This window comes from Arachis stenosperma, chromosome 5 (genome assembly GCF_014773155.1).
Source record: "Arachis stenosperma cultivar V10309 chromosome 5, arast.V10309.gnm1.PFL2, whole genome shotgun sequence".
In the NCBI taxonomy this organism is placed as follows: Eukaryota; Viridiplantae; Streptophyta; class Magnoliopsida; order Fabales; family Fabaceae; genus Arachis; species Arachis stenosperma.
Window position 1 is genome coordinate 105,004,088 of NC_080381.1, and position 16,018 is coordinate 105,020,105.

At 37.6% G+C, this 16,018-nt stretch overlaps 1 non-coding gene across 1 annotated transcript; it reads right to left on the reverse strand.

Annotated features, from left to right (window-relative positions):
* Positions 1-13,769: 13,769 nt before the first annotated feature.
* On the reverse strand, positions 13,770-13,877 carry LOC130984661 (small nucleolar RNA R71). The gene has a single exon (XR_009088578.1). It is a non-coding gene; the product is annotated as a small nucleolar RNA R71 (small nucleolar RNA).
* Between the last annotated feature and the right edge of the window lie 2,141 nt (positions 13,878-16,018).

A 16,018-nucleotide genomic window follows, 5' to 3' on the forward strand; every position in this document is an offset into this window, starting at 1 on the left:
GTGCAGTAGAAGAAACATATGATGATGCAGTCTATTTGAAGATGAACACGTTTTGTTAGTGCATTGTGTTCTGGATTTCTGTGTTGCTAAACTTGATAATTCTATTGTTTTATTTTTTAGTTATATATCATTTTTGAAAATAAGATTTCTAAAAACTGGTTTTAAAAGTAAATTTTTTGTTAAAAAATCTGGTTATGAATTACTTATATTTTTATTCTTTTTTGCTGTTTTAGTTTGTCTCTTTAAAACCAAAAAAAGAGAATCAAATATCGGGTCTCTTTGTAGCTGCGACTACCTTAGACACTGAGCTACACTACTGGTAAATCATTTAATATATTATCTTTTTAAATTTGTTTGAAGAAGTAATTGTTAAGAATATTTACTGATTAATTGATTGCTTAAGCTTTTTTGCATAGTTTGTAAGATACAAATTGTTAGTCTCATGATTGGTTGAGATGTTCTCTTTTGAATATGTGTGGTTGAATTCTAGAAATTCTTTAGATGCAATAAGCTCTTGATTGAAAAAATCACTTATAGTTAGTCTAAAACATATGTCCGTGTCTTTTATTTTAGTTGACAAAGTAATGGACAAAGGGTGGACTAGTTTACCAAGACATACTGAGGGTTACCAACATGGTGTTAATTAATTTTTGGATTTTGCCTTTTCTAAAGGTAGACCACAAGGACAAGAAATTCTTTATCCTTGTTCTATATGTAATAACTTTAGTTGGGGGCGAAGGGATGAAGTTTATGATTATTTTATAAGTAAGGGATTTCAAAAAGGTTACACTGTGTGGGTTCATCACGGCGAAAGGATAAGTCACATGGATAGTGAATCCATTGAGTGTGAAGTCCATGAAGGATTTGTCGACGACATTCATGGGCTGCTAAACGAGACGCTTCGGCATGTGCTTGAAGGAGAAAAAGATGGTGATGGGCCAAACGAAGATGAGAATATAGGCACATGTGTATTTACTCCTATTTTATTACTATTATTTTTCTTCACATTAATATAGGCACATTTGCAAGCTGAGAATAAAAAATCTAAAGAATCAGCAATTAGAGTTTTCCAATCCATATTTGGAAAAGAGAAGGCAGGGAGAGTGCGATGTCACAGAAGAGTTACCACACCAACTTTGTTGAAGAAAAATGAGAAATTGCCACCCTTAAGCAGCAACATGTAACTGAGAAACCAACATTAGAGAATAAGGTTGATGTGATGCAAAAAGAAGTAGATGAACTAAAATCGCTTGTTAAGATGATGCTGCAACAAAAAAGCTCAGGAGTGGACCTTGACATGTTAGCTGCTCAATTAGGAAGCACTTTAGGCAATCCGAACAATGATGCGCATGAAGAGGTCTTATTTGTTGTTAAAGTTTCTATATGTTATCATATCTTAAATAATGGTTGATTATGATGATGTTGATTCAATTGTTTTGTGTATTTAAATAGAAGAATGTTATGATATAATGTTTGTCCTCTCTCTCTCAAACATTTTTATTTAACATTATTAGTATTAAAGATGTGTAGTTTTATATTTGATTTTTTTTTTGTTTACAGGAAAACTATGTTAAAGGGGAAATCGAACTTGATTAAGGTCAAATTTTTAAAAGCAAATGTTACAGAGTAAAAGTCATGAACTTGTGGACATGATGACTATTTGCTACTTAGCTATTTCAACTCTCTTTTGTTATTATATTTTTTGCAAACTTAAATGATATTGTGGATCTTACAACAATTTTTATAAGTTAAATTTGATGGAAAATGTTCAATTATTTTTCTTTAGTGACTTGATTCAAATAGTTTAGATTGTTTATTGATACTAAATAATTAAAAAAAAACTGAAATTAATTTCATTCACGAGAAAACTATTTTAAATAAAAAATTATATATTACAAAAAAATCATTGTCAATAGTTACAAAAGACAATGATGTTAAAACCGTTGTCAAAGATGACTACATAATAAAACCGTTGCCAAAACACGACTCCAACGGTAACGCTTTAAAACCGTTGTCTTAGATGACTATAAAATGGCAATGGTATTAAAACCGTTGCCGAAAAATGACATCAATGGTAATGCTTTAAAACTGTTGTCCTAAATGACTATCAACTGGCAATGGTTTTGAAACCATTGCCAAAACCTGGCACCAACAGTAACAGTTTAAAACTGTTGGCTATGTGAATAATAAAACCACAATAGTTTAAAACCATTACCTATCCAGTTACTGTATTAAACCGTTGGATCATTAATAGGAATGGTTCTAAACCGTTGCTTATCGAGTAACGGATCAAAGCCGTTGTTTAAAATTTTCTGTCAAAACTGTTGTCTATGCCACTAATTGTGGCAACGGTTTTTCTGTTACCGTTGCCTTAGGTAAAAAACCGTTGCCTTTGAGCATTGGTAACGGCCGCATATACCACAGGTCAAAAACTGTTGCCTAAAGTTTTGGAAACGGTTTTTCAATCTACGGCAATGGTTTTTGACTGTTGCGAAAAGCCTTGTTTGTTGTAGTGAAAGTCTTTAAACTCACTTTCATCACGATTCAAAATCATACTTGGCCCATTTTCTTTCAAAAGCAATATACATTTAATTCACATCACACCAAGAATCACCTTTTCCTCAAATCATTTTCATTTAAAACCAATACCACTTTTTATAGCATTTTCCAAAATCCCCAAAACAATTTCACTTAAAACCAGTTTTTTCATAAAACTCAACTCACACTCAACCAAGATTTTCCAAAACTAACTGGTGCGGATTTTTATAAAACCACAAATGATCGGCAAGTACACCGAGTCGTACCAAGTAATACCACAGGAGTGAGTCATCGTTCCCACGAGGATTAACGAATTAAGCAAGCAATAGTCAATTGATTATTCTAGTTAGACAAACACAAACTTAGGGTTTCAATAGCGAATAGCATGAAAATATAGAATTAAACAAGAGCAAACTAAAATTGGTTGAGAAAGTAATATGATTAAGATAGTTAAGGTTTTAGAGATGTTGAGACTTCTAGAAAAATACTTTTCACTCTCCACCTAGATCATGCAAAGATGTATATATGGAAAATCATTAGTAATCAAACCCCAATTCCTTGGTAATTAAATTTCTCTTTAACCTAATCAATCGCTAATTCCTTAGTCAATTATTTAAGAAAAGAGGTGAAGCACTTCTACTAATTTAAGAACCACACAATTCGCAAGAATTATTCCTAGTTGATTTGATGCCACTTTTCAAGTTTACTTTTCAAACTTAAGAATTGTGAAAAGAAGTTTTGAAGCTTAATTCAATTAATTAACTTTTTCAAGATATTAAGAGAATTCATGTTAGAGAAGAATTGTTTCCCAACACATTAGTCCATTAGAATCAACAGAGCTCCTAACCTTAACTGAGGAGATTAGTGGCTCATGCTTCAAGAAAAAACCTAAAAGTATAAATTGTAAAAACTGCCAAAGAATAGAAGAAGGAAGAAGGAGATGCCCACGTGTGTGGCTCCTATCCTGTTTATACTAACCCTAAAAGTTACATCAGAATTGAAACTAATTCAAAAAGAATCTAAATCAAATCAAATCTCATTAGTTAAGTCTTAATGACTTAATTAGTTAATTATCTTTTTTGTAATTGAAATTAAAATTTTGGAGCCTTGCTTAGTTAAAATTATGATTTGAAACTTCAATCTTGGGCCAACAAAACACTTGAAGTTGGAGAGATTAGTAAAAGATTAGGAAGGATTAGAGAAGCATTGAACGTTCTGGAAGGTGGCCCATTTATGGATGGAACGCATGGTCTTGGCCATGCAATGTGTGGCCAAGTTTTGGAGAGTGTGGTCTCTATTTTAAGCTAGCTGTCCTACCTATGCATTCCCATGTCCCATGGCCAGTTTTTGGCCTCAATTGGCCCTCTGTTCGCTCTCAGGCATCCCACAGCTGGATCCCCGCATCCCACAGCTGCTGAAATTGTGCATATGCATGCCAAATGCATACGCATGCCAAATGCATACGCATGATGTTCCTTGTGGCACTAGTCGTGCATACGCATGCTAGATGCATACGCATGACATCCTTTGATTGCTCTCAATTAGCTTTTATTTCTCTCTTCACGTTGTATGGCTAGGTTCCTGCGTACAACGGCTGGTGTTATTGTGCGTACGCATGCCAAATGTGTATGCACAAGGTCCCTAATGTCACTAGTTGTACGTACCCATGCCAGATGCGTACGCATGACACCTTCTTTGTATTTCTTGATTTTTGTTTTGTGCTTTTATTTCTCTTTTCCTTTATGATCTTGTTTATTTTCAACACTTTCCTACTCAAACTAAAGCTCAAAGCAACTCCAAGAAACATTGATTAAAAGCATGAGAATCTTAATAAAAACAAGGAATTCACTAACTTTATTCAAAGAAATAATAACTAAAAACAACTAAATATGCTCATGCATCATAACACCAAACTTAAGATCTTGCTTGTCCCTATGCAAAAAAAGAACAATGCATAAGGAGTCCTCTGAATTGGAGTGGGTTGAAGAATTGCTTGTCATTTCAGTGAGTGAAGTGATCAAGTAACAATAGGGTAAACGCCAAATTGTGTGATAATGTATGGATTCCAGTGCTTGTTAGGATTATGATGCGTGAGCATCTTATACCAATTTTCTGCTTAATTTCTAGTTAAATTTAGCTAGAATTTAGTAAGTTTAATTACATTTTAGTGTTAAAATCCTCTTTGGATGCTACTTTGACTTGTTTTGGTATTTTTATTATTTCAGGTGAAATTCAGATTAATTAGGCAGAGTTTTGAGCAAAAAGAAGAAGTTCTGAAGCAATCCCCTTGGGCGCTTAGCACTAGGAACGTCGCAAGACCAGAGGTGTTCTACCCCCCCTTTGGGCGCTAAACGCCAAGCCAGGCAATCCGAATTCAAATATCGTCTTGGAGCATCTTTAGTTGGATTTAGCTTTAGTTGTTATCTTATCTTTTATCTTTGTAATTTTTATTCACAAACAAAATATTTTAGGTTTAGAATTTTTTATTTTATTTTATTTTTAAATCAAATTAGGTTAGATATAAAGGAAAAATGATTCACCCTTTAGGGGAGGATTTCACTTCCGCACGTTTCACATTTCAGAACTCTTGTTTTCTTTATAAGTCATGAGCCACTAAACCTCCTCGGTTAAGGTTAGCAGCTTCATTTATTTCTATGGATTAAGATTATTGCCTTTCTATTTTAAGTAATGTATTGATTTAGTTTCAAAGATTGCTTTTGTTCTTCATCTTATGAATCTGGGAAGAACGACAACATAACCCTTATTCTATATGTGTTCTTGTGATTCTTGACAGAGTTATCTCACTTGAACAACAGCTTGAAAGAAAATTCCTCCTAAATTGCTAATTACTTGAACTAATCGGGATATATGACATATAATCCTCTTAGCTTTGGGTAATTAGGGTTTCTGTGGCCATAAACTAGAATTGCTCTTAACCCTCTAATCTACATTAAGTGACCAAGACATTGGCGGTTGATGTGGGTTAGAGGAGACTAAATCAATAAGACATTAAGGTTTAGTCAATTACAGTTTACTGTGAAACAAATCTTGTATGATTAAAATAGTTGGTAACAAAACTTAATTCGGAAGAATAAATAACTCCGAAGCCTTAACTGCTTTCCATCATATATTTCACACGACTTTTATTGTTTGCTTTCCAATTCTCTGAGTTTACTATTTAATGCATTTTAAAACCCTCAAAACACAACTTTCTACTTGCCTGACTAAGTGTGTCATTCGACCATTGTTGCTCAATCCATCAATCCTCGTGGGATTCGACCCTCACACACCTAAGGTATTACTTGGTACGACCCGGTGTATTTTCCAGTTAGTTTGTCTGTATTCAAAATCTCGCATCAAGTTTTTGGCACCGTTGCCGGGTGATTCACTCGGAAACCGTCTCTCAACAAATTTTCTTCCGGCAAGTGCACCGGATTATTGTCAAGTAAAAACTCACAAAAGAGTGAGGTCGAATCCCACAGGGATTGGTTGGTTGATCAATGTTAATTGGTAAATTGTGTTACTTGAGCAAAATCAGATTTGGTTGAGAATCGCAGAAAATAAATTTGGCGGGAAACTTAAATTTGCAAGAAATTAAATGACAGAAATTAAATTGCGTGAAATTTGATGAGAGAAGCTTAAATTGCAAGAATCTAAATGGGAATGGGGAATTCGCATGAAATTAAAGAGCAGAATATAAAATAATGGGTAGATCAGAGAATGGGGGAATCATTGGGTTCAGGAGATGTATAATTCTCCGGATTAAATTTATTTTCATCTCTTCCGCAATCAATGCATTCATTGATCTCCTTGGCAATCTTAAGTGATTGGATCCCAATTCCTTGGCTCACCAATCTCTCTAAGCATGAACAATTGCCCAATTCCTTGATTTAAGTGCTCATGGGAAAAGATGAAGTTTGGTCACTGATTATACCACACAAATTCATAGATCAAAGTGTTGGTAGGATTACATGTCACTATATCCATCCAAACTCCAATATAATCTGATGTGAGATAACTATCCAATTATGAATAGCTTCTTTCCCAAGATAACTATCCAATTGGATGAAGACCGAAAGCTTTCTAGTAAAATCAAGAGAAAAGAAAGAGGAAGAAGAATGAAAACTAGTATGGATCCATTGAATTTACACAGAGCTCCCTAACCCAATGAAAGGGGTTTAGTTGTTCATAGCTCTCAAAATGGACAATGGAATTAAAAGATACATTCTGAATTCCCAATTGAAAAGTGCCGTAAGTGTAAAATTTGAAATAATGAAAAAAGGTCCACTCTAACTCAAATTCTAAGCTATTTATACACTTTCTTCAATTCATCTTCAATCTCTGAATTGGGCTTTTGGCCTTGATGGAATTGGGTTGAAAATGGCTACAATTGGTTTCTGTTGCTATTGAGAAGAGATCTGTTTGAATTGTGAGTTCTGATACTTCACGTTGGAGTCAACGTTTGATGGACAACGTTGACTCAAATGCCATTTAGAACAAAACCAGAAAAACCAGAAAGCTTGCTGTCATTGGCATTTGAGTCAATGTTGGAAGGCCAACGTTCTGCTAACCCACCAGTACACGTGCTTCACGCTTAAGCGTAAAATCTGAGATTTTGCTTCTTCACGCGTACGTGTGCACCACACTCACGCGTGCACCACGCTCACGCGTGAAGGTTGAGATTTTGATTCTTTACGCGTGTGCGTACACCATGCTTACGCGTGAGTTGCCCTTTTTCTTATTGACGCGTACGCGTCAATGACGTGTACGCTTGGATTCAAGTTTTTCAATTCCAAATTCTGGGCTTGGCATCACAGACGTTGGAGGCAACGTTTGAGGCAACGTTAGACCTCCAAAGTTCGCTTTGTGACGTGTACGCGATGGTCAATTTAGCCATTCCACGCGTGCGCGTGACTCACGCTTGCGTGTGGATAAGAAAATTTTGCTTTTTCATGTGGACGCGTCATAGAGGCGTCTGCGTCACTAAAAAGTTCTTCAGCCCCAGAATTGATCATTTTCTCACAACGTTGGGGCAAACGTTGGATGTCCAACGCTCCCTCCAATGTGAGCAATCAGCAACTATGCAGAGATTTGTTCTGCTTCTCTTCCAACGTTGCTCCTTCTACATCTTTTCTCTGCTCCTTCTTCAACTCTTTCCATGCCTTTCTTCACCTGTCATCAACCAATATATGCATCAAAGCCTTGCTAAAGTCATGAGAATTATCATCATTCTTATCACGTAAATAATTATAGCAAATTAACCATAGTTGGATGAATCTAGGTATGCATGAATTTCTACCCAGTTTGCTTACTTATAACTCAAGAAAGTGCATAAAACCTATTAAAAACAAAGAAAAAGGCTAGTAAAACTAGCCTAAGATGCCCTGGCATCACAACACCAAACTTAAATCTTGCTTGTCCCTAAGCAAGTACTGGATTATTAAGAAGAAAGAATGAAACAGAAGGGGATGTTCATATCAGCAAGTCATTATTATTAGTTCATGGGGTTTTATGCAGAAAATGCAACAGCTCACTTCTTATTGATCTTTAGGCATAGAATGTCTCCTTCAAGCATCAATTATCACACTTCTATGACATCTTATTATTCACTCATCCTTGGTAGTTGCTTTTCTTCATTTTCTTTTCCTATAAACTTTAGCTCAGTGTCATGTGTTGTAGCAGTTTCTTAGTTTACTTGTACTCAACACATATTCACTACAGACACTTGGCTCACAATTCTTTTTAAGACATTGATGCCCAACACCTCTTTCTTCATTGTCTCCTCCACTCTGTTTTCAAGGCGTATTGCTTTGTCTATTTCTATGTTGCTCCTTTCCTTGAAGTATTGATCATAAATTGAAAATGTTGGATCTATACTATGTAGATGTTCCGCAATGTAGTTGAGCTTGATTTGGCCATTTATGTTATAGTCAGCTTGAACTCCATATCTTGCATCTTGAAGGGTCGTGAACTTCTTGAAAACTCTCATGTTATCAACTTGAAGTTGGGTCAGCTGGTTGAAAGATTCCTGAAATTGTGAAGCTTGTTCTCTCTGCATAACTAGAGATCTTGACTCATAATCTCTCTGCTGGCTAATCATTCTCAATTGAAGCTCCTCTTGTCTCTCTTGAGCTTTCATGTATTGTGAATAGAATTCTTCTTGTTTCTCTTGAACTCTCAGGTACTGTTGGATAGCCTTTCAATTGCTTCTTGCATCCTGCCCATGTCCATGTTGGTTTGTGGTTGGAATTGCTACTCTTCTTCTTATTCTTCTTGTGGTTCTTCTTGTTGTTCTTCTTCCTCCCATGGTTCTTCTCTCCTTCTCTTTCTTTGTGGCCTTCGACTTTGTTGTGCCTCTGTGACATTCATCATCCTTTCGAGGGTCATAGGCATGCCTAGATACAGCCATGTTGGGTGTGCATTCTCTAGTGGCACTCTGACCTTCATGCATAACCTCAAAATGGTGCTTGGATAATGGAGCCAGACTTCAGCAGAATTTTTCTCTGCAACCTTTTAAATGTCATTTGCAATGATCTCGTTGACCTTTATCTCTCCCCCCACCATTATGCAATGTAGCATGACAGCCCTTTGCTTGTTAACTTTTGAGGTGTTCACTGTGCCCAGAATTGATCTCTTTATCAGCTCATACCAACCTTTTGCTTCAGGGATGAGATCTCCCTTTTTCAAGTACTTGTGCCTTCCTTGATTGTCCCTCTCCCAGTCAGCATTTACCACACAGATATCACTAGAGATTTTATCATAATCTGGGTTTCCATTTACTCTTTTGTGGTACCCCGGCTCATAAAAATGTGCTGGCCTAAGTCCTAAGACCTTCATGATGGTCTTCGAACGAAAGTCCACTTCCACTCCCCGTACATAACTCTTGTAAGTTGGGGCTTCAGTCATATTAAGCCTTGGGGTGTTAGCATAAAAATCCCTTATGATGTTTGCATTAATCCTGGTGATTGGTGAGTGGTGCACGGAATTGTGATACACAACTCCGATACAACTAACCAGCAAGTACACTGGGTCATCCAAGTAATACCTTACGTGAGTAAGGGTCGATCCTATGGAGATTGTCGGCTTAAAGCAAGCTATGGTCATCCTGTAAATCTCAGTCGGGCGGATTTAGAATGTTATGAGAGTTTAGATAATTAAAAGATAAATAAAACATAAGATAAGATAGGGATACTTATGTAATTCATTGGTGGAAATTTCAGATAAGCGTTTGGAGATGCTTTGTTGCTCCTGAACTTCTGCTTTCCTATTGCCTTCATCCAATCATTCATACTCCTTTCCATGGCAGGCTGTATGTTGGGGGATCACCATTGTCAATGGCTACTGATGAGCGGATAATTTATACGCTTTTTGGCATTGTTTTTAGTATGTTTTTAATAGTTTTAGTTGAGTTTTTATTATATTTTTATTAGTTTTTAGTTAAAATTCACTTTTCTGGACTTTACTATGAGTTTGTGTGTTTTTCTGTGATTTCAGGTATTTTCTGGCTAAAATTGAGGGATCTGAGCAAAAATCTGATCCAGAGACTCAAAAGGACTGCAGATGCTGTTGGATTCTGACCTCCCTGCACTCGAAGTGGATTTTCTGGAGCTACAGAAGCCCAATTGGCGCGCTCTCAACGGCGTTGGAAAGTAGACATCCTGGGCTTTCCAGCAATATATGATAGTCCATACTTTGCCCAAGATTTGATGGCCCAAACCGGCGTTCAAAGTCACCTCAAGAAATTCCAGCGTTAAACGCCGGAACTGGCACCTAATTGGGAGTTAAACGCCCAAACTGGCACTAAAGCTGGCGTTTAACTCCAAGAAGAGTCTCTACACGAAAATGCTTCATTGCTCAGCCCAAGCACACACCAAGTGGGCCCGGAAGTGGATTTTTATGTCATTTACTCATTTCTGTATACCTTAGGCTACTAGTTATCTATAAGTAGGACCTTTTACTATTGTATCTAGGAGACTTTTGGGGGGTAGCTATCTTCGTTTGATGCTATCTTAGACCATTGGGAGGCTGGCCATTCGGCCATGCCTAGACCTTGTTCTTATGTATTTTCAACGGTGGAGTTTCTACACACCATAGATTAAGGTGTGGAGCTCTGCTGTACCTCGAGTATTAATGCAATTACTATTGTTCTTCTATTCAATTCCGCTTGTTCTTTATCCAAGATATCACTTGTTCTTCAACATGATGAAGGTGATGATTGACGCCCATCACCATTCTTACTCATGAACAAGGTGACTGACAACCATTCTTGTTCTACAAGCATCTGAGGCTTAGTGAATATCTCTTGGATTCCTGATTGCACGATGCATGGTTGATCGCCTGACAACCGAGTGCTCGCCTGACAAACGAGCCAACCATTCCGTGAGATCAGAGTCTTCGTGGTATAGGCAAGAACTGATGGCGGAATGACTGTGACGTGCTTCAAACTCTAACCTGCTGGGCGTTAGTGACAGATGCAAAAGAGGGATTCTATTCCAGCAGGGGCGGGAACCAAACCGGTGATTGGCCGTACTGTGACAGAGTGCGTGAGCATTAGCTTTCACTGCGAGGATGGGAGGTAGCTGCTGACAACAGTGAAACCCTACACGAGCTTGCCATGGAAAGGAGTAAGAAGGATTGGATGAAGGCAGTAGAAAAGCAGAGAGACGGAAGGGAAGGCATCTTCATACGCTTGTCTGAAGCTCTTACACCAATGATATACATAAGTATCACTATCCTTATCTTTTATGTTATTTTCGTTCATCACCATATCCATTTGAGTCTGCCTGACTAAGATTTGCAAGATGACCATAGCTTGCTTCAATGCTAACAATCTCCGTGGGATCGACCCTTACTCACGTAAGGTATTACTTGGACGACCCAGTGCACTTGCTGGTTAGTTGTGCGAAGTTGTGTAATGCCATGGAATTGAACCACCAAGTTTTTGGAGTTCATGACCAGGGATTATGAGAGTTGTGAAAAGTATTGTTCACAATTTCGCGCACCAAGTTTTTGGCGCCGTTGCCGGGGATTGTTCAAGTTTTGAGCAAGCTTTTGGTAACAATGCCTGGGATTGTTCTAGTTTGGACAACTGACGGTTCATCTTGTTGCTTAGATTAGGTATTTATTTTTTTCGAAATTCTTGAAGATGAATTCTAGAGTTTCATGATGATTTGTTGAAATCTGGCTGGCTGAGAAGCCATGTCTAATCTGATTGGACCGAGGTTTCAACTTATCACCACAAGAGCTTGTTGATTTTCATCAATTTTGCTTTTGGAGCAGTGATCTGCTAAGGCTTGGCTGACCTTTGGTCATGTCTAGTGTTTTGGACCGAAGCTTTCTTTGAAAGCTTGGCTGGCTGTGAAGCCATGTCTAATTCCTGGACCGGAGTCTTAGACTAGCATTGCACTGATTCCTGGAATTCTCATTAAGAATTTTGATATCTTTTCCCACTTAATTTTCGAAAAAATACAAAAAAATTATAAAATCATAAAATCCAAAAAAATATTTCTTGTTTGAGTCTAGAGTCTCATCTTAAGTTTGGTGTCAAATGCATGTTTTTGTTATATTTTTCGAATCCATGCATGTATTTCTTTGTTTTGATCTTTGAATTCTTTTGGCTTGAGTGTTTCTGTGTCTCATATAGTGTCAGTAGTACACAAACTGCTAAGTTTGGTGTCTTGCATGCATTGTTATTTGATTCTTGTTGCATTTTGATTATTAAAAAATCCAAAAATATTTTTAATTTGTGTCTTTTCAAGTCAATGATACAAAGAATTGAAGATTCAGAACATACTGCAGAGGAATTATACAGAAAAAGCTGAGCATTCAAAAATGCCTAGTGAAGAAGACAGACTGGCGTTTAAACGCCAGCCAGGGTACCTGGTTGGGCGTTTAACGCCCAAAGAGGTAGCATTTTGGGCGTTAAACGCCAGAATGTATACCATTCTGGGCGTTTAACGCCAGGATGGTGCTAGGGGGAAGATTTTGTTTTCAAACCAATTTTTTTTTCAAGTTTTCAAAGTTTTTCAAAACCAAATCTTTTTTAAATCATATCTTTTCAATCAAATGTTTTCAAAATCAATTTCTTTCCTTTTTTCAAAGATACTTACTAACAATTAATGATTTGATTGAACATTTTTTGCCTTTTCTATTAAGAAAGGTTTTATGTTTGAATCATATCTTTTCTTGTTAGGCAAGTCATTGATTGTTTTTTTTAAAATCATATCTTTTCAAATTGTTTTCAAATCATATCTTTTAAAATTGTTTTCAAATCATATCTTCTCAATCACATCTTTTTAAAACCATAACTTTTCAATCAAATCTTTTTTTTATCACATCTTTTTCAAAATAGTTTTCAATCAAATCTTTTTAAACTTCTAATTTCAAAATCTTTTTCAAAAATCACTTGATTTCTCTTCCACTTTCAATTTTCGAAAATTATCAATCAAATTTTCAAAATGTTTTCAAAATCTTTTAATTGAATTTTCGAAAATTCTCTTTCCTCCTTCCCACATCCTTCTATTTATGGAGTACCACTCCTTCTGAATGCACAATTCGAACCTTATCTAATTAAAGTTCGAATTCTTCTTCTCCTTCTTCTTTCTATTTCTCTTTTCCTCTGACACTTCAAGGAATCTCTATACTGTGACATAGAGGATTCCACATTTTCTTTTTCTCTTCTCTTTCATATGAGCAGGAGCAGAGACAAAGGCATTCTTGTTGAAGCTGACCCTGAACCTGAGAGAACCTTGAAGCGAAAACTAAGAGAAGCCAAGGCACAACTCTCTATTGAGGACCTGACCGAATTCTTCAAAGAAGAAGAACACATGGCAGCCGAAAACAATAACAATGCTAACAATGCAAGGAAGGTGCTGGGTGACTTCACTGAACCTACTCCTGATTTCTATGGGAGAAGCATCTCTATCCCTGCCATTGGAGCAAACAACTTTGAGCTTAAGCCTCAATTAGTTTCTCTAATGCAACAGAATTGCAAATTCCATGGACTTCCAATGGAAGATACTCATCAGTTTTTAGCTGAGTTCTTGCAAATCTGTGACACAGTCAAGACTAATGGGGTTGACCCTGAGGTCTACAGACTGATGCTATTCCCTTTTGCTGTAAGAGACAGAGCTAGAATATGGTTGGATTCACAACCTAAAGATAGCCTGGACTCTTGGGAAAAGCTAGTCAATGCCTTCTTGGCAAAGTTCTTTCCACCTCAAAAATGGAGTAAGCTTAGAGTGGAAGTCCAAAACTTCAAACAGAAGGATGGAGAATCCCTCTATGAAGCTTGGGAAAGATACAAACAATTAATCAGAAAATGTCCCTCAGACATGCTTTCTGAATGGAGCATCATAGGTATTTTCTATGATGGTCTCTCTGAACTATCCAAGATGTCTTTGGATAGCTCTGCTGGAGGGTCTCTTCATCTGAAGAAGACGCCTACAGAAGCTCAAGAGCTAATTGAAATGGTTGCAAATAACCAATTCATGTACACTTCTGAAAGGAATCCTGTGAACAATGGGACAAGTCAGAAGAAAGGAGTTCTTGAGATTGATGCTCTGAATGCCATACTGGCTCAGAACAAGATATTGACCCAACAAGTCAATTTGATTTCTCAAAGTCTGTCTGGAATGCAAAATGCACCTGGCAGTACTAAGGAAGCTTCATCTGAGGAAGAAGCTTATGATCCTGAGAATCCTTCAATGGAAGAGGTGAATTACCTAGGAGAACCCTATAGAAACACCTATAATTCTTCATGGAGAAATCACCCAAATTTCTCATGGAAGAATCAAGAGAGACCCCAACAAGGTTTCAACAATAATAATGGTGGAAGAAACAGGTTTAGCAATGGCAAGCCTTTTCCATCATCTTCTCAGCAACAGACAGAGAGTTCTAAGCAGAATACTTCTGACTTAGCAACAATGGTCTCTGATCTAATAAAGACCACTCAAAGTTTCATGAATGAAACAAGGTCCTCCATCAGAAATTTGGAAGGACAAGTGGGTCAGCTGAGTAAGAAAATTACTGAACTCCCTCCTAACACTCTCCCAAGTAATACAGAAGAAAATCCAAAAGGAGAGTGCAAAGCCATAACCATGGCCGAATCTAGAGAGGGAAGAGAGGAAGTGAACGCCACTGAGGAAGGCCTCAATGGGCGTGCACTAGCCTCCAATGAGTTCCCCAATGAGGAACCATGGGAATCTGAGGCTCAAAATGAGACCATAGAGATTCCATTGGACTTACTTCTGCCTTTCATGAGCTCTGATGAGTATTCTTCCTCTGAAGAGGATGAGTATGTCACTGAAGAGCAAGCTGCTAAATACCTTGGAACAATCATGAAGCTAAATGATAAGTTATTTGGAAATGAGACTTGGGAAGATGAACCTCCCTTGCTCACCAAAGAACTGGATGACTTATCTAGGCAGAAATTACCTCAAAAGAGACAAGATCCTGGGAAGTTTTCAATACCTTGTACCATAGGCACCATGACCTTCAAGAAGGCTCTGTGTGACTTAGGGTCAAGTGTAAACCTCATGCCTCTCTCTGTAATGGAGAAGCTAGGGATCTTTGAGGTACAAGCTGCAAAAATCTCATTAGAGATGGCAGACAACTCAAGAAAACAAGCTTATGGACTTGTAGAGGATGTTCTGGTAAAAGTTGAAGACCATTATATCCCTACTGATTTCATAGTCCTAGAGACTGGGAAGTGCATGGATGAATCCATCATCCTTGGCAGACCCTTCCTAGCCACAGCAATGGCTGTGATTGATGTTGATAGAGGTGAACTAATCATTCAAGTGAATGAAGAATCCTTTGTGTTTAAGGCTCAAGGATATCCCTCTGTCACCATGGAGATGAAGCTTGAAGAGCTTCCCTCAAATCAGAGACAAACAGAGCCCCCACAGTCAAACTCTAAGTTTGGTGTTGGGAGGCCACAACCAAACTCTAAGTTTGGTGTTGAACCCCCACATTCAAACTCTAAGTTTGGTGTTGGGAGGTTCCAACATTGCTCTGAGTATCTGTGAGGCTCCATGAGAGCCCTCTGTCAAGCTACTGACATTAAAGAAGCGCTTGTTGGGAGGCAACCCAATGTTTTATAATTAACTATTTCCTTTTGTTATTTTATCTTTTTTGTAGGTTGATGATCATAAGAAGTCACAAAATCAATTGAAAAAGCAAAAACAGAATGAAAAACAGGAAGAAAAACAGCACACCCTGGAGGAAGATGCTGCTGGCGTTCAAACGCCAGTAAGCCTAGCAGTTGGGCGTTTAACGCCCAGTCTGGCACCATTCTGGGCGTTTAACGCCAGAAAGGGGCACCAGACTGGCGTTAAACGCCAGGAAGGAGCAAGAACCTGGCGTTAAACGCTAGAAATGGGCACCAGCCCGGCGTTTAACGCCAGAAATGGCTCAAAACGTGATTTTGAATGCCATTTGGTGCAGGGATGACTTTTCCTTGACACCTAAGGATCTGTGG